The sequence below is a fragment of the Staurois parvus genome, unplaced genomic scaffold, assembly GCF_062004578.1.
Source record: "Staurois parvus isolate SC_StPar_1 unplaced genomic scaffold, SC_StPar_1.0 ptg000203l, whole genome shotgun sequence".
Classification (NCBI taxonomy): Eukaryota; Metazoa; Chordata; class Amphibia; order Anura; family Ranidae; genus Staurois; species Staurois parvus.
This window is the reverse complement of record NW_028317999.1, coordinates 1,892,043-1,916,693: the sequence shown is the minus strand read 5'-3', so window position 1 is coordinate 1,916,693 and position 24,651 is coordinate 1,892,043. Positions and strand designations below refer to the sequence as shown.

Below are 24,651 nucleotides of genomic sequence, written 5' to 3'. Positions count from 1 at the left end.
TCCAATAAAAAGATTTAAAAAGTCAAATTTCTTTATAAAGAAATTTGTAGAAGAAGAAAGAATTATTGGGCCAAAATGTATTCTGGTACATATGTTTGGTAAAAAGAAATCCCAGTAAATGTATATTGATTGGTTTGCACAAAAGTTCTAGCATCTACAAGTTAAAGAATATATACTGAAAATTTTATCTATTTATTTATTTTTTATACTAGTAATGGTGGTGATCAGCGACTTATAGCAGAACTGTGATAGTATGGCAGGCAATCTGACACTAACTGACACTCTGTGGGAACCAGAGACACTAATACAGTGATCAGTGCTAATAACATAAACTAACACTGTACTAATGACACTGGCTGAGAAGGGGTCAACATCTAGGGGTAATCAAAGGGTTAACTGTGTGCCTGTGTATACAGTGCATGGTGCATTCACTGTGTGCTGGTTTTTATTCCTTGCTTTGCAGGAGATTGTAATTTACAATCACGGACCTCTGTTCTTTCTTTCTCTGTGCTGATCAGTGGGTTCCAGCCATCAGTCAGCGGCCGGGACCTGCTTATCGGCTTGTGCTTTGACTAATCACAGCCGGAGCGCCAGGCGCACACAGGCACGGCCCCTACCTGGAAGAGCTGGATCATGTATTAGACACATGCTAACAGAGTAACCGATGGCAACATTAACTGTTTACATATGTAAAGTATTTATACTTCAAAATTTTTATTGAGAATTGGTTTACAGTGGTATGCATAGGAACAATAACATTTCCGCCCACATGGCGAAATGGTGAGTACAAACAAAATCATAGAACATATAAGCATATATATAAAAACCAGCATGCTCACCAGGTAGCAAACGTTCCGAGATGATGGACAAGGGCAGTGCCAGAGAAATTAACCACCATTATAAAAACCCCAATTCAAAAGAAAAAAGTTAAGGATAGGGAGATCAAAAGAAAACATCTAGAATAAGACAAGGAGGAGAGAAGAAAAGAAAAAGGAAAAGTCAAAACGAAAAAAAAAAAAAAGGGGGGGGGGGGGAGAGGAGAAAATGAGAAAGAGTCAGCTGTGGAGTTATTAAGCAATGGAGATATATCTGATCCATGGTTCCCACGTCCCCTCAATTCTAGATTCATCATTATTGACAATGCTAGTTAACTTATCATTTACCATTATCCAATTAAGTTTTTGTTTAACCCCGTCTAGCGGAATCAATGATTGTCTCCAACTTCTAGCTATGGTAATGCGTGTCGCCAGTAAGAGGTAATGAATTAGTTAAGTAGATTTTTTGGGAACGGTAGCAGGTAGCAGATGAAATAAGGCCACTGCCAGTGTTTTACGAATATTAATTCCCGTAACCGAGTAGATAAAATTAAACATTCGGATCCAAAATCTATTCACTACCAGACATTTCCACCAGATATGGAACATAGTTCCCTCTTGTCTGCAGTGCCAGAAGCAAGTAGGCGATACTGAAGGGCATATTTTAGCGAGGCGCGAAAGAACCAAGTACGAACGAAGTAGCGTTTTGTAATTGGATTCGATAAGAGCAGTATTAATCGATATCTTTGATAGAGAATGGGCCGCAGCCTGCCAAGTTTCCAGATTTAAGGAGCTATTCAAGTCCCTTTCCCATTGAGTCATATAGGATAATTTAGTGAGAGGATCGACAAGGGAAGCATAGACAATGGACAAACGACCCCTCATCAACCAAGTTGCCCCGCAGGAGACTTCTAAAGGAGTGCGTGTACAAGGTTCCGCGATTAATTTAAGTTTGCTAGAGATAAATGAGATAATTTGATAATAGCAAAACAATTCTCAGGTAGGCATCTGGTATGGTGTCAGAAAATACTGGAGAGAACGAGGACGAAGTCCATCCAGGAAGTCTCCAATACGCAGCAAACCCTTATTCATCCACCATTGAAATACTGATGGTGACACACCAGGAATAAACTCAGGATTATAAAAAACTGGAGCTAATGGAGTATGTGGGGACAAGAAAGGTTTGCAAGCCCGCCATCTGTCCCAAACCATCAACGAATAGGACAGCGTAGGACACAAAATAGGAGGACGTAAGCGACTAGGTAGCCACATAAGAGCACCAATAGCATAAGGATGGCAGGATAAGGTCGCAATGCCAACCCACTGGGGGGCATAACCCCTGGCTGTAGTACAAGTTAACTGTGCTATCTGAGTCGCATGAAAATAAGCTAGATTAGGAAGTCCCAAATCGCCATGCTTCTTTAGGGAAAAAAAGAGTTGACCTGTTGACCCTAGGATGCTTTCCCCTCCAGATAAATCTAGAGACTGCAGCTTGTAATAGTATCAGTTCCCTTTCGGGAACCATGATCGGTAACGTCCTAAAGTAGTACAATAGGCGCGGTAAAAAAGTCATTTTAATAGAGTGGATTCTACCAAACCAGGAAAGTGGGAGATCCTGCCATTCTAGTAAATCAGATTTAAGTCGCTTGAAGAAGAGCGGAAGATAATTGGTCTTGTATAAGGATGAAAAAGATTTTGTGAGGTGAATCCCCAGATAGGGGAGAGAACGAGGGGCCCACTGGAAATCAAAATTGTCCCGAAGGTAACGAACCTCCGAGTCAGGCAACAAAATATTTAAGGCAATTGTTTTAGAGGAATTAAGAGTAAGACCGGAGGCCTCTGAGAAACGATGAAATAGGTGAAGGATACCGGGCAAAGAAGTGTGAGGAGCAGATATGTACATAAGGACATCATCAGCAAATAGAGCGCATTTATGATCCCGCTGATCGTAGCGGATGCCCGAAATAGTGGGATCAGAGCGAATGGCGATCGCAAGCGGTTCCATTGCCAGAGCGAATAATAGTGGAGAGAGAGGACAACCCTGTCTAGTACCACGCCCTATCAACAGGGAGGCTGACTTATAACCACGAATGGAAACTTGAGCCGAAGGATTAGAATAGAGGGCCCGTAGCAAGGTCGTAAAAGAAGGGCCAAACCCAAACCTATCTAACATCTGAAATAGTCCCACGATAGACTGTCAAATGCTTTATGAATATCCAGCAATAACAATAAAATTTCCCTCTGTGAAGATGTGTCCCAATTAGAATGTATGGCTGACAGCAAAGCTAAAGTCCGGCAAATTTGGTCAGATGTTTGTCGACCGCTGATAAATCCTGACTGATCATCATGAACATACAGTGAGGCGTACTATAAAGTTCAGTGTAAAAAGAGTGACATTTCCGAAGAATCTTACCCGGATCTTGGGATAAAGTGCCGTCGTCTAATCTGAGCTTGGGGAGGGCCATTTGAGAATGTCTGGGAGTCAACTTGCGGGCCAATAAGGTACCAGGTCTATCCCTCAAAGTAAAAAAAATTATGGTAAGAGCATTGTAGTTGTTTATCAGCCGTAGTAAAAAGACAAAGATTTAGTTCCAGCCGGGCTTGATCCAATTTAAGCAACAAGTCCGGACTGGGATTTTGCTTATGTTGGGCAACCAAGTCAGAATATGCTTGAGTTTTGGTGACTAGAAGGTCATTTCGGGCTTTTTTAAGTCATGAAGAGAGCGGAATAATAAACCCCCTAACTGAGGCCTTATGAGCTGCCCAGTTATTGGCCGGGTTCGTATCCTCTGACTTATTAAGCTCAAAGTACGTTTGTAAGTGAGAGGAGATGTCCTGACAATAGGAAGAATTACCCAAAATAGATTCATTAAGGCGCCAACAATAAGCAGTCCTACCAAGCAGCCCGGATGACAATGTTATAGAAATCGGGTCAAGGTCGGACCAAGGCTTGGAGAGGATTTTAGCAGTGAGGAGTCTAGGGAGTGAATGTGTTTGAAGAAATATATGGTCAATGCGAGAATAACAATTATGAGCCCTAGAGTAATGGGAATAGTCTCGAGAGTTTGGGTTAGCTTCTCTCCAAGCATCAACAAAGTCAAACCGATACAATAGCTGGGCCAATTTATGGCTCTGTCTAGAGTGAGGCTGAAGCACGGCGGTTCGAGAATGATCCAAAATCTAATCTAAAGCTAGGTTAGAGTCACCAGCCAGAATGACATTGCCTTCGAATTCGCTAGCCATAGAGTTCAATAGGGAATGGAAAAATTCCACCTGGTTGGTATTTGGAGTGTAGTAAATTAAAAAAGTAATCAAGTGTCCCCTCAGGTGACCTTTCACGAGAAGATACCGTCCCTCCTTGTCCCGGATAACTTTAGATTCGGTAAAGGAAAGACGGCGAGATAAGCAAAGGGCAACCCCCCCCCGTTTCTTCTCTGAGGCATTAGCAAAATAACACACAGGATAATCTTTATGTACGTATCGTGGAGTAAATGAAGGTGGGAAATGTGTCTCCTGCAGGGCAACTATGTCCGCCCCAAAAGAGCTGTATGAATTAAAGGCCTTTATGCGTTTGGAGGGGGAGTTGAGCCCCTGAACGTTATGAGAAAGTAGACGGATCGTTCCGCTATGAGACCGTAGGGAAGACATAATCGGCAATTAAAAAACTATATAGAATGGGACCCTCCGCACCTGGAGCATAAAAAGGGTCCAAAGGATCCAGATTCGCTGACGGCTGACCCTGGGAGAGAAAAAAAAAAAAAGGGGGGGGGGGAAGAGGGAGGACAATAAAGAAAGGAGAGGAAGGAAAAAAGAAGGAAGAAGAGACATTTGGAATAGAGAAATCCTCATGTCAAGCAACCGAAGGTGATATACAAACTTTTGTAACATAGGCAAATCAAACTTCACACCCGTAACAGCAGAGCAATAGCCCTGCAAAGGAAAAGGTCTGACCGGAGAAAACAACTCAGGGAAGAGTCTTCCAATCAGGGAGGGCACATAGACACTCCCCGGAACCGACAACAACGCACCAATAACATAACAATTACTAGTTAAGAATGCAATCGATCCCTCTGATAAAGAAATCAGCATGTAGATAAGAGGTAACCCCAAAGCCCCTCCCCCCACCAAACCTCCCACAACAGCAGAAAAGTAGAGGCCAATGTTCCCGAGGAACCACTGAGAGGCCACCACCTAACCGTGGAAGAAAAGAAAAAAAAAAAAACACCCAAGGAGTCCCATGAAAACCTGTAAAAACTTAGGAAGTGTGCTTGGGTGATTTCCGCAGCCCGGTCTTTCGGGGATTTGAAGCAGTCCACAAAGGTGAAAGCGACTGAGGTCGAGAAGCCGATCTTGCTGGGGAGTGAGATGTAGGACTCTGAGATATAATGCCCAATTGAAGTAACAATTGCTCGCCATCCTGGAATGTGGAGAACCCTTAAGGCTTTCCATTAAGATTGAATTGTAGGCGAAAAGGAAAGGCCCAGCGATACCGGATACCCTTCTGCATCAAATGGGAAAGTAGAGGCTTAAAGGATCGCCGTTTCTGGGTGGTAGTCAGAGAAACATCAGTGAAAATTTGTATCTTATGACCTTCAAAATCCAGATCCGGAGTCTCTCTGCTATACTTCATTACCGCTTCCTTGACCTGGAAAAAATGAGGCTTTACGATGATATCTCTAGGAGGCCCGCCTTGTCTAGGGGGAATCAGTGCTCTGTGGATACGATCGATTTCAGTATGGAGATCGATATCGGGTATTGAAGACCGCATATGTAAAGTATTTAAAAGAAATGTTGTACTTGGTTCTCCTAGATCAGGGGTCTGCAACTTTTAATACATAAAGAGCCACTTGGACCCGTTTCCGAAGGGAAAAAAAAGACTGGGAGCCGCAAAACCATTGCAACATTTAAAACAAATCCGACACTGCATATATTGTTTCTTATCTTAATGCTATATACAGGATCGTGCAGTTAGCTTCATCCCCCATAGTAATTCATCCCCCATATAGTAATTCATCCCCCCCATAGTAATTCATCCCCCATAGTAATTCATCCCCCCTATAGTAATTCATCCTCCATAGTAATTCATCCCCCATAGTAATTCATCCCCCATATAGTAATTCATCCTCCATATAGTAATTCATCCTCCATAGTAATTCATCCCCTATATAGTAATTCATCCTCCATAGTAATTCATCCCCCATAGTAATTCATCCCCCATATAGTAATTCATCCTCCATAGTAATTCATCCCCCATAGTACTTAATCCTCCATATAATAATTCATCCCCCATAGTAATTCATCCCCCCTATAGTAATTAATTCCCCATATTGTCTCAATTCACTTACCTTTGCTCCGCGCGTTCCTCTCGCTGTGTTCCCGCGCTGTGTTCCGGTCTTCAGGGCGGACTGTGAGAGGAGTTCGTCACGCTGCCCCGCCTACATCCTGGCTGCCCCGCCTACATCCTGACAGCTAATGTTCCACGCTCCGCGGGCCGGATTAAAAGAGTCCTGACTTTTGAGGCGGCCGCCCGAGAGGAGGGAGGGGAGCGGGCGCCCGGCACACAGAAGAGCCGCATGTGGCTTGCGATCCGCGGCTTGCCGACCACTGAAACCCTATTGCCTGTCACCTGGTGGGCAGTGTGCTCCGGAGCCGCAGCAAAGATGAAAAAGAGCCGCATGCGGCTCTGGAGCCGCGGGTTGCCGACACCCGTCCTAGATTGTAAGCTCCAAGGAGCAGGGTCCTCCTAACCCTCTTGTATTGAACTGTATTGATGCTGTATTGTCTCCCTTTATATTGTAAAGCACTGAGCAAACTGCTGGCGCTATATAAATCCTGTATAATAATAATATAATAATCAATTACTTAGCTGTCTTTTGCTTCATTCAGTGACCAAGAAAAAGGCATGAAAAAAGTGAAGTCAGAACACCAAATCTGCCTACTTGTGCTGGGTGAGTGACTAAGGAAGTACTGAATCCAATTGTTCAATATGACAGTTAAATAATTACCATTTTCAGAAACAGAGGTTAGCATACCGCTAGGGAGGTTAAGAACCCCTGCCTTAAACCTTTGAAGGGTCTACTGGGGTTGCTACTGATCAATGAACGAAATTAGAGGCCAAAAAAAGCTTTTCTCAATGGGCAGATAAAGATTTGTATTTTCCTATATTATTGTGTACTACCTTAGCTGACTTTTCTCCATTTGCCTTACCATTTTCGTTATACTTTCAAACATACAGCTCTCAACATGCAGTTTTCTTGAGCCTGACAACATCACACAATGACACTCTCAAAGGTTGCAAATGGCCTCACTATGGCTGGTCTATTCTGTTTAATTCTCTTTTTTTCTGTTACGAGATGCTGTGCATCTCTACAATACATCCATATTTTCCCAACTTTTATCCATTTAAAGACCATGCAAGTACAGAAAAATATCTGTTCATCTGCCATTAGTGCACTTAAGCTCTTAAGCACTTAAGCTCTAAACACCCATCTACTCTCTACTTTCCACACAAAAAAGGCTAATCATTCTGTAGTCTCAAAATATGAACTAGGGGAAGTAATTACTCCCCTTGAAACAAAACAATTGGGTTGATCTAATAAAGGCAGTAGGCTGTTCAAGCGAATTTTTCCTTAGCTTAACTACTTACCCTCCAAAGGATTTACCTCCCCTTCCTGACCAAGCCATCTTTTGTGATACGGCACTGCGTTACTTTAACTGACAATTGCGTGGTCATGCAACGCGGTACATTAATTAAATGTATGTCCTTTTTTCCCACAAATAGAACTTTCTTTTGGTGGTTTTTAATCACCTCTGCGGTTTTTTATTTTTTGCACTATAAACAAAAAAAAACAGACATTTTAAAAAAAAAACAATAGTTTTGACTTTTTGCTATAAAACATATCCAGTAAAAAAAAATAAAATGTCTTCATAAATTTATGCCAAAATCTATTCTGCTACATGTCTTTGCTACAAAAAAAAAATCCCAATATGTGTAAATTAATTGGTTTACGTGAACGTTATACAAATGGCGGTATATATACTGGAATTTTTTTTTCATACTAAGGTAATGGTGGCGATCAGCAACTTATAGTGGGACTGCGGCGGGCATTCTGACACTGGGGGGGACCTGATTAACTGCCACTGACATCCCAATGACACTAATGCAGTGACACTGGGCAGGAAGGGGTTAACATCTGGGGTGACCAAAGGCTTAACTGTGTGCTGTGTTACTGTGTGCTGTGTGTGTTTTACTAGGGAAACATACTGCTGTGTATTTCTCTGCTGTGCACAGCATACACAGCAGCATGTTCCTGCTGGCAGGAGAGAGACCTGTGCTGTTTACACACAGGTCTCTCTCCTGTCAGTGATGCTTGACGATCGCCACTTGCCAGCAGGGAATCTCCAGCCAGGACCCAGTGATCGACATCTGTAGCTGCCAATGGCATGACCCCTATTTGGAAATGCAAAATCATGTATATGTATATATTTATATATATATGGTAGGGAAGTGGTTAAAGTGTTACTAAACCCACAACAGTAAAATCAGTCTGTATATGCAGTAAAGCATGCTTGTTATACTCACTGTGGAACCTAAGGGGTTAATCCTCTGTATTATGTAAAAAGGATGTTTGATCCTGTCTCCTCTGATTCTCCCCTTCTTCCACAATCTCCAATCTATCTCCTGATAAAACAGAGCCTTGGGGGCAAGCTACACATTCTCAGTCCGGTGTTTATTGTTAGAGAGTATTTTTTTTTTTCTTGGGAGAGTGCCTGTGATCAGCACAGGGCCAATCAGTGCTATCCAGACACAGGATAAGGGGTCATGCAGCCTCATAGGACAATCAGGGGAGAATGAAAACTCCTCCTACAAGCTTTAACCAGTGCTCTGCTGGACACTGATAGAAGTCACAAGACTACTCTAACTGCCAATGAGAAAAGGTATTTATCAGTTTATATTTACTAAAATAATTGCATTTCCATGTGGTGTGTACTGTGGGAGACGAGATATAGTGATTGCAGGGTCATGGGTTTAGTAATACTTTAAGCCGGATATAGATGATGCGATTTTCTTTCCTACAATCCGTAGTTGCAGGAAGAAAATTGCTCGATTCCCCCATCAACACTGACTGTGGAGCTATTGTGTTCTAACAGCAGGGGGGCACAGAGGGGAAGCCCTACCTACTGAAAGAACACAGTGATTATTGCTAGTGCCTGTAGCTGCTGGCAATAACTGCATGAAAAATCCAACAGGCTGGTTGTTCCCAAGTCATACAACAATCGAATTCAGTACAATCAGCCTACCCATAGATGGTTTGAATCTCAACAGGTTTAGCATCTATGGCTGGCTTTAGTGAATGTGGTGAAAATTCTAACTTTCTGAGTTTTTTTTTTTTTGCAATTGTCAAGCAGATATAACAAAACACATTCAGTGGTATATTTAATAAACCAAAAAGGGAAAAAAATAAAAGAATGCCATTGCTAGGGTTTACATACTCCTAAACTTCCAGGGTCACCAAACCGATAGTATTAATTATTTTATAGAGGAACTCTCATCCTTTTTTAACAAAGAAGCAACTGCCCCTAACCCATTACCAGCCAAGCCACTCATAGCTGCTATCCATAGGTGTTGCCAATTTTATCCCTGAAGAGCAACCTGAATTGAGCCAGTCAACAGTCTTTTCTGCGATGGGAGCTAGAATACATTCTATAATTTACTGCATTCTAAATTTTACTGCACGTACTCTCAGCCACTATGAAGTTAGACCAAATGCTCCAACAGAAATGCATTTCAGACTTGGCACTTCACTTCATTCACACACACTCTTAGAAAGAAGGCTTTGAAGGCCAAACACGAGCCAGCCATACCCAAGGCTTGATCGGCACCCACAGCAGCAAGGTAGGTTGATTTCCCCTGTGATAGTAAGTGGAGGCACCTTTTATCACCATGCTACCACTGGAGGTGAGGGGAAGATGCAACCCACTGATACTAGTAGCTAAATATTCACATATTTTCTAAATAAGTAAAAATTTATACAAAAAGGTTAAAAAAAAAAAAAAAACTTACACAATCATTCATGAGCAGCACAATTTTATCAATCCACTAAATCATGCTTCTGTATAACAGGCACTCTGTATGACAGCTGGAATTAAAATCTTGCTAAAGGAAATGAGTTGCTACGGTGGGAGTTTGCTTGTCAAGGTGTACTAAGTAGATGATGTTTACTAAAATATGGGGCTCATGGTCAGATCAATTTGCGACAGCACAGAGAGTTCAGTAGAGACTCTTACAAGCGTATCAAACATTGGCATTCGTGGTTATAACGCAATGTACAATTTTCTCTGCTGTGATGTACCATTAGGTTACAGACACATGAATGCATGCAAAATCTTTTCAGCTTTGAAACTGTATTTATGTGCACTGAATTTAAATTGAATATGAGCATAAAGGATCGGCATACAGTAATACATACTATGCATTCACCGCCCGAGGATCCTTGAACACTGCCAGAGATTAGGGAGAGCCATGCATTTTGCCAGTAGAATTGAATTCCGCCCTACCAGAACATGAAGAGAAGCTCAATACTGATTAATTTAAAATTGCATACATTTAATCAGAAGTCTTCTGCCCTCTGGGTCCCGGAGGACAAATGTATATTTCTTCCAAATTAATAACCATATGGGTTTGTTTCAACCATGGTAAGGAGCCTTTTCATGGCTATCATTCATGTAATATTGGACTTATAACTAATTTGGTGTTAACATTGTTGCAGGTATTTAAAAAAAAAATCTACTTTTGCTTAAAAGGAATGAAGTAAAATTGTCATACTAGCCAATTTGTAATTGTATGTTCCTAAAGCAGTATTAAGCTCCAGACCAAAAATGTAAAATATTGCAGCTTACCAATCATTAGATGTAGTGGTTACATAGTTAGTCTGGCTGAAACCAAGACAAAAGTCCATCCAGTTCAACCATTAAAAAAAAAAAATTATAATCCTATACCCACAGTTGGAAGGAAGGAAAAAAAAACCCCAGCAAAGCACGATCCAATTTGCTCCAGCAGGGGAAAAAATTCCTTCCTGATCCCCTAAGAGGCAATTGGATATTCCCTGGATCAACTTTACCTATAAATATTAGTATCCAGTTATATTCTGTGTATCTAAGAAAGAATCCAGGCCTTTTTTAAAGCAATCCACTAAGCTGGCCAGAACCAACTCTTGAGGGAGTCTGTTCCACATTTTCACACCTCTTACTATGAGGAAACCTTTCCATATTTGGAGATTAAATCTGTTTTCCTCCAGACGTAAAGAGTTCCCCCTTGTCCTCTGATGACCTCAGGGTGAATAACTCCTACACCAAGTTCACTATATGAACCACGGATGTATTTATACATGTTGATCATATCCCCCTTAATCTCCTCTTCTCCAGAGAGAATACATTCAGTTCCTCTAATCTTTCCTCATAGCTGAGCTCCTCCATGCCTCTTATCAGTTTGGTTGCCCTTCTCTGTACTTTCTCCAGTTCTCCAATGTTCTTTTTGTGAATTGGTGCCCAAAACTAAACTGCATATTCCAGTTTCATTAGTTTTCTTTTTTTTAGGCTTTTTCTCTTTGCTTTCACCTGGTGATCTGGCCAGCAACACACCTCCAGTATTAGAGTGCCCCCAATCTGGATGAAGGAGCACAGGGACACATTTGGACAACAGCATTGTCAGTCTGGGGGGATGGGAGCGTTAGCCTGGGTTCACACTGATACGGTGTGGAATTTGCACCGTTTTCTGTGCGAATTACGCTCCACATCATAATCGCACCCCGTTCATGTGAACCACTGCAGATGTGTATGTCAAGTTAACAACACAACGAAATCGGTTCGCAAAATGTGGCGCGATGTGTAGAATCAGATCGCATGGGTGTTAATACCCATGCAATCTGATTCTAATGTGGACAAAAAAAAAAGGGTCCTGCACCTTTTTTGGTGTGGATGTGGTGCGATTTGAGCCATACAAAATGTATGGCTCAAATCGCACCACACAGAATTTGCATGTGGTTTGCACAGAAATGCGGTGTATTCCTGTATGAATCACATGCGATATTATTATGATACAGGATTTATATAGTGCCAGCAGTTTGTGCAGTGCTTTACAAAATGAAGGTAGACATTACAGATACAATACAATTTGGTACAAGAGGAAACAGAGGGCCCGGCCCTTTAGAGCTTACAATCTAGGATATGCCGCACTGCAGAAATTGAAGCCAAACTCCAGCTAACACTTTAGAAGCAGTTACATTTTATTTTCCTTTTGGGATGAAGATTTTACATAAATAAATAAAAGGTGACCATTGTAAGCAGCACTGTCAGTGTTGAAGGGTTTCTCTCATCCCTATAACTGATACATCTGCAGGAGAGTTTATTCTTTTGAAAAACAACAGACTTACTGGCCAGATCACTACATGAAGCAGAAGAAAGAAAGCCTAAGAAAGAAAACTAATGCAGCCATCGCATTTATAAATTGGTAAGCTCCGATATAATAAATGTTTGCTTTTGAGTTTAAGTCTTTTCAATGTAATCTCCTGCAGGCTGTGATTTTCGCAACTGCCATAAAATACAAAAGTTGTTTCCTTGCAAACCTGGGACCTAGATATGTTCTGAATACTGTTTATGTACATAACCAGTTCAAAACTACTAATTCATGCTTGTGTGATTGGCTCACTAATTTTCCCAAACGTCTATGCAGAGACTGAAGTCAAATCACGCACAACACGTGGTAGCAGGAAAGAGAATCACATTGTCTATGGCCTGCCTAAATCTTTGGATCTACTGATGGGAATATTATCTGAAGCTAACCCGTGCTTATTCATTTCTCACCGCATGCAAGGTGTGATATGCTCATGACTGTGAGAGGCTCACTTTACAATTATGTCTATAAGAAATGTTCCAGCATATATTCTCCTCTTTTTTCATCTATAGCATGTAAAAGTGGACTTACATTTTTAAGATATACAAAATATTCACTAGAAAAAGGAATTTTATTATAAATAATATCATATAAAATGCATAAGATGACACATTTGAAAATGAATGCTAATGAAGCACAGTTGTTGTATATAACATGTTCGATACAAGTTTTACTTTTCTGCCATGCCCTAGACCAGCCTTTTTCAACTAAGGTGCCATGGCACCTTAGGGTGTTGTCTGGGTTCATCAGTGGTGGTATCAAATTATGACAGTGGCATAACACATAAATGTTGCGTCACAAAAGCGGGCTTTCTTCCATGATATTGCCTATATGTGGTGTGTGTTTGTGCTGGTAGCATGCTCAGTCACACACCCCCAACATGGAGAACATGCTGTAAGTTACAATACCTGATCTCAGGGTAACCAACGACAGATGGTAGGACCAGCTCCTGATCATGTGATTACTGTGATAGCCAATCACACTTAACGCTAGGGATCACCAGAGTTAGAACCCACACCTGTACTGCTTCTCTATGAGGAGATCTATTTACCCCTGGTTCACATATATGTGGCCGTGCGGGCAGCATTTTGCGCGGGCACGAGAGCCCATTCATTTGAATGGACTCCCAAGCCCGTGACACGCAGGGAAGAAGTCCCTGCACTTCTTTGGAAAACACAGCCCACACAGGAACTTCGGTTCCCAGTACAGTTGTGTTTTCCAGTGCGGGCGGCGTGCCATTAGAACTAATGGCACCTGACTGCAAGTCCGCAGTCCTCTGTGTGGGTGGTGCGGCTGCATGGATTTTCATGCGGATCTACAGTGGCACCACCCGCACAGATGTTAACCTAGCTTTAAACTGCAGTGGCTGGAATCTGAAGCAGCTGTGCATAGTAACCAATCAGCTTCTTTAATTTTCAAAGCTTAAAGAAGAACTAAACACATCCATTTAACTGCTTCCTAAGTTACATCCAAGGTATGCCGTGAATGATAACTGTCACAGTTACTTGTGCTCTCAACCAAACTGTCAAGCCTTCAAATGTCTGTTGTCATAGCTGATCACATGTACAGCACCATGGCAGCTGCAGATCAAACAGAGGCTAAGATGGCAGCTTCCTGGGCTGGAAAGAATAGAGGGGTTTAGTTCCACTTTAATGCCAAACTAAACCCTCCTATCCTTTACAGGAAGCTGCCATCTTAGCATCAGTTTGAGCTGCAGTTGCCATGCTGCTGTACATGTGATCACCAGCCATTTGACAGCTCGGTGAGGCCTCATGCACACTGAGCATTTGCTCAGCTCCCCTGCATGCCTTTTCTCCTGCTTAACCACTTCAAGTCCAGACACTTTTACCCCCTTCCTGTCCAAGCCAATTTTCAGCTCTCAGTGCTATCACACTTTGAATGACAATTGCGCGGTCAAGCAACACTGTACGCATATGCATTTTTTAGCATTTTTTTGAGACAGATAAAACTATATATTGGTGGTATTTATTCACCACTGGGATTTTTATTTTTTTTGCTAGATAAAAGTCCAAAAAAGTTTTTCTTATAAAATTTTGCAAATAAATAATCTTTCTTCATAAATCTTGTCCAAAATGTATTCAGTTAGCTTTTTCGTAAAAAAAAAAACCCAAATTAATTTATAACCCAAAATTATAATTTTTCAAAAACATTTTTTACATTTTTATTTATATTATTATTTATATTTGTTTTTTTTAACTTACTGTCACCCTAGCAGTAGTGACACTGTACTACTTGTGGGGGGTGATGAAGATTTTTTTTTTCTTACACTGATTGCTTTTACACCCATAAAGGCTGTAAAAGCAATCATTTCTCCTTCTCTTTGGCTGCATTCTTGCAGCCACTGAGAAATACTGTGAGAGCTGTGATTGGTCACAGCTTGTCACATGGTACAAGGCTATTGTGAATAGCCTTGTACCATGTGACCTCTGTGATCATTCACAGATTTCACAAGTAGTAAGCAATGATATCAGAAAGTGACATCTTGCTTACTACTATTCATGTGATTACTGATTGACCAATCAGTGATCACATGATCGGGACCTCACACAGAGGTCCCATACAGCGATCGGTGTTCACCAGATCGCGGTGCCGTGCGCTCCCAGGGAGCGCGCACAGGCTGTAAACGCGCGCACCATTTATGAACGGCAACCCGCTCTTGCACGGCTCCTGTCCAGCCGTTTATGTACATGGGCCGGACGGGAAGTGGTTAATAATGTGCGCAAACTTGCATTTTGCACATGCGTTCAGGTGCATTTAGGCATGTCAAGCATTTCAGCATTAATGGATTCCACCAGAACATTAATTTATTCTTTCCATTGGAATAAACATTCAAGTGCTAAATGCATGTTTGAACATGTTTAGATACTTCAAGCATTTCTTCTGCCCAAAAGCTCCTTTCCTGAATGCGCTGGTAAAGTTTTTTTTCTGCCTGTAAACACTCCTCTTCTTTTATGCCTGTAAATGCTTATGTATGCATGGTCACAGAAGCTTACAAAGAGGTGTGTTTACAGGCAGAGCAAAAAAAATCACATGCCTGTAAAAGTGGAGTTTTTTAAGCCCAGTGCGCACTAGTCCTTAACTGCTGACATAGGCACTCTAGTAACTGTAACAGTTATCATTCAAGGCATGCCATGAATGTAACTGTTTTGGGAAGTTAATTGGTGGGTTTGTTTCTGCTTTAATTGAACAAGCTGAAGACAGAATCTGATGTATATTTTTTATCTCTCTAGAGGAGTCTGTGAAAAGGAAAAACAAATATGTTGAAAAAAAACATCTCTACAGATGCCTTCCCCTCTCCTCTAAAGCATGCGCACATCACTCCCATACTTAAAAAACCCTCCCTAGACCCCACACCAACCTGAACCACCTAAGACCCATTTCCCTGCTGCCATTTACCTCTAAACTCCTAGAACGCTTAGTCTACAATCGTCTGAGCTCCCACCTCACTGACAACAACCTTCTCGACCCTTTACAGTCTGGCTTTCACCCTCTACACTCCACTGAAACTGCCCTACTAAAACTCATTAATGACCTACTAACTGCTAAAACCAACGGCCACTATTCAATACTCCTACTACTCGACCTCTCCGTGGCTTTTGACACGGTTGACCATCCCCTCCTCCTCAAAAAATTACACTCTCTTGGCCTCAGAGACTCCACTCTCTCCTGGTTCTCCTCCTATCTATCGCAGCGCTCCTTCAGTGTTCCCTACAATGCTGCCACCTCCTCTTCACTCTCTCTCTGTAGGGGACCCTCAAGGTCCTGTCCTTGGACCCCTTCTCTTCTCCATCTACACCTCCTTCCTTGGTCATTGATAAACTCCCATGGCTTCAATTACCATCTCTATGCTGACGACACGCAAATCTATCTGTCTACCCCTCACCTCACCCCTTCAGTCTCCACCCGCATCGCTAGCCTACTAAGTGACATATCGGCTTGGATGTCACTCCACTTCCTCAAACTCAACCTTTCCAAAACTGAGCTCCTAGTATTCCCCCCTGCCCGTGCCCCCTCCCCTGACTTCACCAAAAATATCGGTAACACAATCATCAGTCCATCCCCTCATGCCAAGGAACTAGGTGTCATCCTAGACTCCCATCTGTCCTTCCAGCCCTAGATCCAATCGCTGATGCAATCATGTAGACTTCACCTCCGCAACATCTCCTAAATACGACCGTTCCTAACCCCGGAAACCACTAAGCAACTTATTCACTCCCTTGTCACATCACGCCTTGACTATTTTAACTCCCTCATCGGCCTACCTCATCACAGGCTATCCCCCCTCCAGTCTATCATGAACGCTGCTGCCAGACTTATACACCTCACTAACCATTCTGTGTCTGCCACCCCTCTCTGCCAAGCCCTCCACTGGCTCCCAGCTGCCCAACGGATAAAATTCAAAACACTAACAATGACATATAAAGCCATCCACAACACTAAGTGTAATTCAAGGTGCAGCGCTAATGTGATCAAAATAATGTAATTTCCGTAATCAGATGGTCTGGTGATAATTATAAATGACCATTCATTATGTGAGAGTTCATGTATAGAATACAACAATAAAAGTCCAAAGAAACGGTCAGATGTGAAGTCTAGTGATGAGATAACAAATGCTAGCATACCCCCTATGAATATGTGCGCTTAACACGAAACGCATCAGTGAGGAGCTACAATGCTTTGACGTCACGCTGACGAGACCCTGTGGTGGTCCGGCAACCATCTTGCCTAATTACTGGTCAGTGTCTTTTTTCTTAAAATTTTGCCTCTTATCTGTACCTGTGACTGGATTAAAATTTTTGAAGCAGTATCACGTTATGTGGTCTCCTCCTTTTTTGGACTCTTTAGGAGTCCGACCATCCACAGTATTCTTCACTAAGGAGAGAGAGTAGCTGCTGTCACCCAAGAGCCATCCAGGGAGGAATCCATACCACGCGGCAGAGGCCCTGTTAAGACACCCCAGCTGATCTTCTGAGATAATATCTTCTCAAAATGCACTACAACTTTGCGCATCTGGTGAGTGCTCAATTCATTATTTGATTAATATCACCAGAAGATTTGGGAAATATATCACTCTTGCATTTGTTGTCTCATCACTAGACTTCACATTTGACCGTTTCTTTGGACTTTTATTGTTGTATTCTATACATGAACTCTCACATAATGCAAGGTCATTTATAATTATCACCAGACCATCTGATTACGGAAATTACATTATTTTGATCACATTAGCGCTGCACCTTGAATTACACTTGGTTTTGAGAGGGTTATGTTGGTACCTTTTGGTGTCCTAGCTGTTCTATAATATAGCGCTCACTTTGATCCCCCCATTTTCATCCACAACACTGCCCCAATTTACAAAACTGATCTTATCTCTAAATATCACCCAAACCGCACACTCCGCTCCTCGCAAGACCTCCTTCTCTCTAGCTCCCGTATCTCCTCCTCCCATGCTCGTCTCCAAGACTTTATCCATCCTCTGGAACTCCCTACCCAGTCTATCACCTACTCTACTTACCTTTAGGTGATCACTGAAAACCTCTCTCTTCAGGGAAGCCTATCCCACCCTCTGCTAATACTGGAATCCTCTACTCTTTCAGCCACTCCATTCCCCACAGTTATTACCTATTGTACCACTTACCCCTCCCTCCTAGATTGTAAGCTCCAAGGAGCAGGGCCCTCAAATCCCTCTTGTATTGAACTGTATTGTTACTGTATTGTCTCCCACTATAATGTAAAGTGCTGAGCAAACCGTTGGCGCTATATAAATCCTGTATAATAATATAATAATATAGCAGAAATACTGCTACAGGGTGGCATGGGTGTGCAAAATCACGTATATATTCGTGATTTTGCATTTCCGGGTAGGGGGTGCGTGCGAGCCATTTGCGGCCGCAGCTGTCAATCACAAGGTCCCAGCCGGTAATTACTCACCAGTGCCCGGTGATTTTTGAAGATCTCCGATGGGGAGGAGGACTGTTTTGTTTACTAACAGTTCTCCTCCCTGTCAGTTCGGGCACACTGCTCTGGATGGCTGTGCACAGCACAGCCATCCGGAGCAGTGTGATCACAGTGAAGCACACAGACACAGCCCCCTGGTAAAACACTCCCAGCACACAGTTAACGCTTTGATCACCCCTCATGTTAATCCGTTCTTGCCCAGTGCCATTAGTACAGTGTCAGTGCTTTTTTTTTAGCACTGATCACTGTATTAATGTCACAGGGGGTGTTCACAGAACAGAAGGATGCAAAAGAACAAGCAGGGCGCCAGATCAGCGTGGGTTAAAACATTGAGACTTTATTACAAGAGCACTTACATGTAAATCCCCCTCGGTCAGCATCCGGGATTCGTGCAATTAGAAGGAACAGTGGAGCCAAGGTTAATTAGGATAGTGGAGCCGATAATCACTGCATAGCCTGGGGAGACAGACCCGCTATGATGGACTCCGTGGCGTCTCTCTGTGCATTCCCATTGAGTGCAACAGGAAGAAGGGTCAGCCGCACACCGGAGGACTGATGAATATAGTGTATATTTATTGATCCATAGGACACACAAAACACCAGGACATGAATACAGGACCTGTCAACGCGTTTCACACAAACTTGTGCTTAATCATAACCTTTCGAGTTGAGTGATCGGGAGATGTGACAGGTGCCGTGAATAGCTTGACAAGTGCTTGACAAAGGAGGCGGGGCTTCTGAAATGCATTGCTGCCTGCCCACTTGCCATTCACGGCACCTGTCACATCTCCCAATCATTCGGCGGGAATGCATGGAGATACGCCGGGGAGTCCATCATAGCAGGTCTGTCTCCCAAGGCTATGCAGTGATCATCGGCTCCACTATCCTAGTGACCCTTGGCTCCACTGCTCCTGCTTATTGCATGAATCCCGGATGCTAACCGAGGGGGATTTACATGGGGGATCCCCACATCCTTGGCGAGGAGCTGCCAGCCTCATCATGTATTCCGGTCCCTATTATCCATCCCTTCCCTACTCTGCATACCACTGAACTGACTGTTTGACATATCATTGTCACACCGCATTTCGGGATATATTCTGTGTATTATTTTTGTCTTCATCTCACCAATTCTTGTGGACTGGTATATCATTATTAATTCCATCATTGTGTGAGCGCTGGATATGCTTGTCAATTGTACAAGGTGATTGTATATACCATTGTCTAAATCACAGGGGGGCACAGGGAGTGCTGTTCCAGCTAATAAAGGTAATATGAGTGTTAACATACTGTAGATAGGGTCAGTAACATGAGGGACACTGTACAGAGATGCACCAACATTCTCATATTATAGCATGTGGGCAGATCCACAGTGTATCCACAGTATATTGTAACCAAAAGGTAACAAATAATCATTGTGGTGAAGATAAAGCACTATAAGGCTCTGCTGAGCCTTGTTCATTCACAAATGTTTTGTAATACAAGACATCTTGTTAATGGAAGAGGTGGGAATGGTTATCACAAGCCCCCCACCTCCAATCATGGACCTTGAATTCAATGAAAAGAACACAAGACATTATGTAAACGGAGGAGCTGTAGATGACTGTCACAATCCTCCTCTTTCAGTCACAGCAAAACCTTGCATTCAATGGAAAGAATACAAGGCATTCTGAGAATGGAGGAGGTAGAGATTGAGGGACCTGCTATCAGAGGTGTACTACAGCTAGAATTGTAGGCCCGGTGCTGGATGCTTGTTGCTTGCAGTATTTTACAGGCTCAATAAAAGTAAGAGTTTTCTTGAACAGCCACACATGGGACAGGCATCAACAGAGGTAGTTATAACTACAAAGTCAATGTACAACAATGGTTACACAGAGTTCACCTTTAAGCACAGATGCACGTCTGTTGGTAAAGATGTGTGCTCAAGTCTGCACACATATGATGATGTTATATACATATAATCTGCTGTGACCAGGCTCTTAAGCCGGCCATACACGGGTCCAATTCCGAAAGAAGTTTTTTTAGTAAATATTTTCTAAGAATTTCAATTCAAATTTTGCACCATTAGTGGGCCACAGCAACAGACGATTTTCGAGTGACCATCGAATCTGAGTGATCAGGCATGTTGGACATTTTTTTAAAAACGAACACATTTTTAATCGATGGGAGAATCATGAGAGAAATGTACAGGTGTACCTCAGTTTATGAACGCCTCGGTTAACGTAATTTTTGATTTACGAATGAAAATCCATTGAAAATAATGCCTTGGTTTTCCAATTTTTTACAAATATTTTTCACAATACTAAGTGTATGTCGGTGCCGTTTTTTAAATGCAATTGCCAGCTTTTTTCTTTCTTCACTATAGCTCACAGAATTAGATGTCACTTTCCCTGGAGCTAAAGGATACTTTGTTTCTTTTATCTCTGGAAAAAAACTAAAAGGCTACATTGTTTATTTTAGGGAAATAAACTAAAAGGAAACTTTCTTTCTTTTAGCTGGGGGGAAGTGACAGCTGATTCTCTGAGCTTTAGCGAAGTAAAAAAACAAAAGCGGTAATTATATTTAAAAACCGGCACTGACCTAGAGTGACAGCAACTTTTCTTTTACTTTTTTCTGATCTCGGAATGGATTCATTGGTTTTCATTGCATTCCTATGGGAAACTGCATTTCGGTTTACAAATTTTTTGCAATACGAAATGTCCTGGAGAACGCATTAAATTCGTAAACCGAGGTACACCTGTAATTGAAAAAGAAATGAGCATGAGCTGTGACCTGGAAAGAAAAGAAAATACTTGGCCATGAAAATTCTTTTCTGTAGCAACATGAGGCGAAATTAAAGGCTTGGTTGGTCAAATTTCAAAATCTATGGTGGCACTACTGGATTACCAAACGCACAAAATTTCTGAATTTCTAAAGATAATTTGTGCGGAATTTGACTCATGTATGGCCTGCCTTACTAACAATCAGGATGACAGGTGCTGGACCCTGAACACATCTACTCCAGCTGGTGATTGCCACATGGCAAAGAAGGTGCTGGCTTGATTGCAGTGTTGTGACATGCAGTGCTGTGCAGTGCTCTGTGTACAAATGTGTAGGCAGTGCATTATAATGCAGCCTATGTACTCTTGCATAACGCCATGCAGATCAACACATCTCAACAAACATGGTGTGAAATCTGCCTCCTTCTGCCCATTAGACCCCATTCCCCACTGGATGTTCCAGGAATGCATGAAATACCTGCAAAAACCATGTGTTGTGCTTGCATGCGGCGACATTAAATGTTGGGCCTTATTCTTACCTGCACCTCACGCTAACATGCATTTTCTTGGTGTATTCTTTGCGTGACAGTCCCTTGAATGAGCTGCCCTACACGTGGCAAAAACACTAAAAGAAGCACACCTTTTTGGGTGGCAAGCTTTTTAGGCATGAGTTTTGCCGCATTTGTCATGCGTTTTCTAGTCATATTTGGGATGCCATTAACAATTAATGGCACTGGAAATGTGATGCACGCACATGTTTTTCCGCATGTTTCCGGAATGTGCAGGTAGAAATGGGGCCTAAGACTGGAATCACACTGATGCAATGCAGGAAACTCCTGTGCGTTTCCTGAAATGCGTTGCAATCGCATTTATACAAATAAAGAGTGCTACACTATGTACTAACAAGTGCCAAAAAATGCTTAATAAACCCACCTACTAAAAACCTAAGACTCCCTATATTATCAATCATTGCAATTGCATGACGTTCATCTGATCTGTTGCGGGTGTCAATGTTAAATTAATGACACCCCGAAACAGATTGCAAAACGCGATGCGATTCAGGTGCGGGTTAAAAAAAAAGAAAAAAAGTAAAAAAAAAGGAGCATATGCAATACTGTTTGAGCCAAATAAAATATATGGCTCCAATCGCACCACACCGACATCGCATGTGATTCGCACAGGAATGCGGTGCAATTCTTATGCGAATTACATGCGGTGTCCCACACCGCATTAGTGTGAACCCAGTGTTAATAGCACCCCAGCTAGGAAATGTGCATGTACTTTTTTGCCAAACAAGCCAATACACGCGGTCAAAAAACATACAAAACTAAACACCCAAAAAGAAGCAGAGCTTTTTTTTGTGTGTTTGTTGTATACTGTTGATCAAAAAACTGCCAAAAAGATGCACGTTAGTGAAACACACAGGTGGGAATGGGACCTTACAGATTTGCGTACATCTGGGTATTACAAATAATAAGATTTGATGCCTTGTGACTTTTACCACTCCAAAGTCCCCCAGTTATGAAGGGGTTAACCATTTGTAATACTGGGCGAAGCAGACATAGAGATGGGATGGATGGAGTTGATGAAGAGTAAGGCTGGCCATGCATTATATAATTTTCTTTAGAAAATTGCTTTAGACTTACCAACAACCATATAATATGAGGTCAACCCTAAACAACACTTTCAATTGTATCCAATTAGGCGGGCCCTTGTACAACATAGTTTAAGATACATCTAAAGGAATTTGGGCAGAAAATTGTATAATGTATGACCAACCTTAGTCTAGGTTCACACCTATGCAGGTTGCATTTGAGGTGTTTCTGCATTGTGTTTTGCGTTGCGTTTTGCATTTTTGCTGCGTTTTGAGTTTTCTTTTTCTTGTTGCTAGGCAGATTTTAAAAGCAAAAGGCATTAAAAATGCATCAAAAATCCGGCAAAAAACACATTAAAAAAAATGCAGCAAAAACGTAATACATGCTTTTCTGCAGCGTTCTTTAATAGTCTATAGAACCAAAAATGCGTTTTGCGTTAAAAAAAGTCCCTGACCCTTTCCAAAAGACGAAGCAGGTAAAAAAGCGGAGATGTGAACCTGCCCCATAGGAAATCATGTTAAATGGACTGCACTGCATTTTTGCAACACGCAAAACGGGGCAGAAAACGCTTAGGTGTGAACCAGGGGTAACAGGAGACTGTGAATCCTCCTGCTGAGTGATGATGATGATGATGATGATGATGAGTGGTGATGATAATGAGTGATGATGACTGATGATGATACAGCCAGGGGTCACTGATGATCGGGCTCTGAACACAGTATCACCACCCACTATAGTATACAGCATGCTCGCCATGTCAGCAAAGCTCAGCATTAGATTAAACGTCACAGCTCCGGAAGTTTTACTTTTCGGTAACACAAAATTAACATTCTTCTGTCTCCCCCCAGAGTCGCCCCCCCATAGACTGTCAGTGCATACCTCCCTCTGTGCTGGCAGCACCGATCACCGAAACAGCAACAGCTGACATCACCATGGCAACCCCGGCAAACATAACCGCCCATAGCCCCGCCCACACAGCGCAGAGAACTCCCAACTCTTCGCCATGTGAAGGATCCCGATCTGTCTTTCTTGATTCCTCATCAAGTGGCCCTCTTCTATCGCAGGATTCAGATCTGTAGAAATAAATGTCGGATTTAAATACCAGAAGTTATGTTGTATTGTTCGTCCATCCTGCAGATCAGTGCATTATCTCCTTTCAGAGCAAAATTCCATTTTATATTAAAAAAAAATCAATCAGGCAAGGTTCACACCTATGCAATTTGCGTTTGACCCGTTTCTGCATTGCGTTTTGCATTGCACTTTGCGTTTTTGCACCTGTGTTTTTGACGTGTTTTGATGCGTTTAGCGGTTTTTGTTGTTGCCTTTTTGCTAGGGAGATTTAAAACGCAGAAAGCATCAAAACGCGGAAAAAAAACACACTACATGCTTTTCTGCAGCATTTCTATTGAAGTCTATAGAACCAAAAACACAACTTTTTTGTGTTCAAAAAAGTCCCTGACTCTTTCCAAAAAATGCAGCGGGTGAAAACTTGGAGATGTGAACATGTCTCATAGGAAATCATGTTGAATGGACTGTTCTGCGTTTCTGCAAAACTCTGCGAAAAACACTTAGGTGTGAACCTACATTAAATGCATACATACCAATGAATTAAAACAAAAAATGTGTATTGTTTTTTTTTTGCATTGGAGCTTGCAAAGCACTGCAACCAGGATCAATAGATGTGGGGGTTCAATGTTCAGGCTACTGCAGACTATCCTCCAGTCACAGGTTCATACCGAGATATAGACCTTCAAGTGTTACAAAACCTAGGACCCTGCAGTCACTATATCTGGTCTCCCACAGCACACAAAACATGGAAATGCAATTATTTTAGTAAATATAAACTGCTAAATACCTTTTCTCATCAGCAGTTAGAGCAGTCTTGTAACTTTTATCAGTGTCCAGCAGAGCACTTGTTAAAGCTTGTAGGTGGCGGTTTCTTTCTGCTCTAGGAGAATGCAGAACCCTTGACCTCTGTCTGGACAGTGCTGATTGGCTCTGTGCTGATCACAAAAAAACCTCTCTAGCAATACACACTAAACTGAGCTTGTGCA

The 24,651-nt window shown here is 42.1% G+C and overlaps 1 protein-coding gene across 1 annotated transcript in view; it reads right to left on the bottom strand.

Annotated features, from left to right (window-relative positions):
• The window catches only part of CCDC178 (coiled-coil domain containing 178), a 459,155-nt gene extending 435,637 nt beyond the window's left edge, over positions 1-23,518 (bottom strand). The window contains exon 1 of the mRNA XM_089678352.1: positions 23,477-23,518. The gene's annotated coding sequence lies outside the window, so the exon portion shown is untranslated. The remainder of the gene's footprint in view (positions 1-23,476) is intronic.
• Between the last annotated feature and the right edge of the window lie 1,133 nt (positions 23,519-24,651).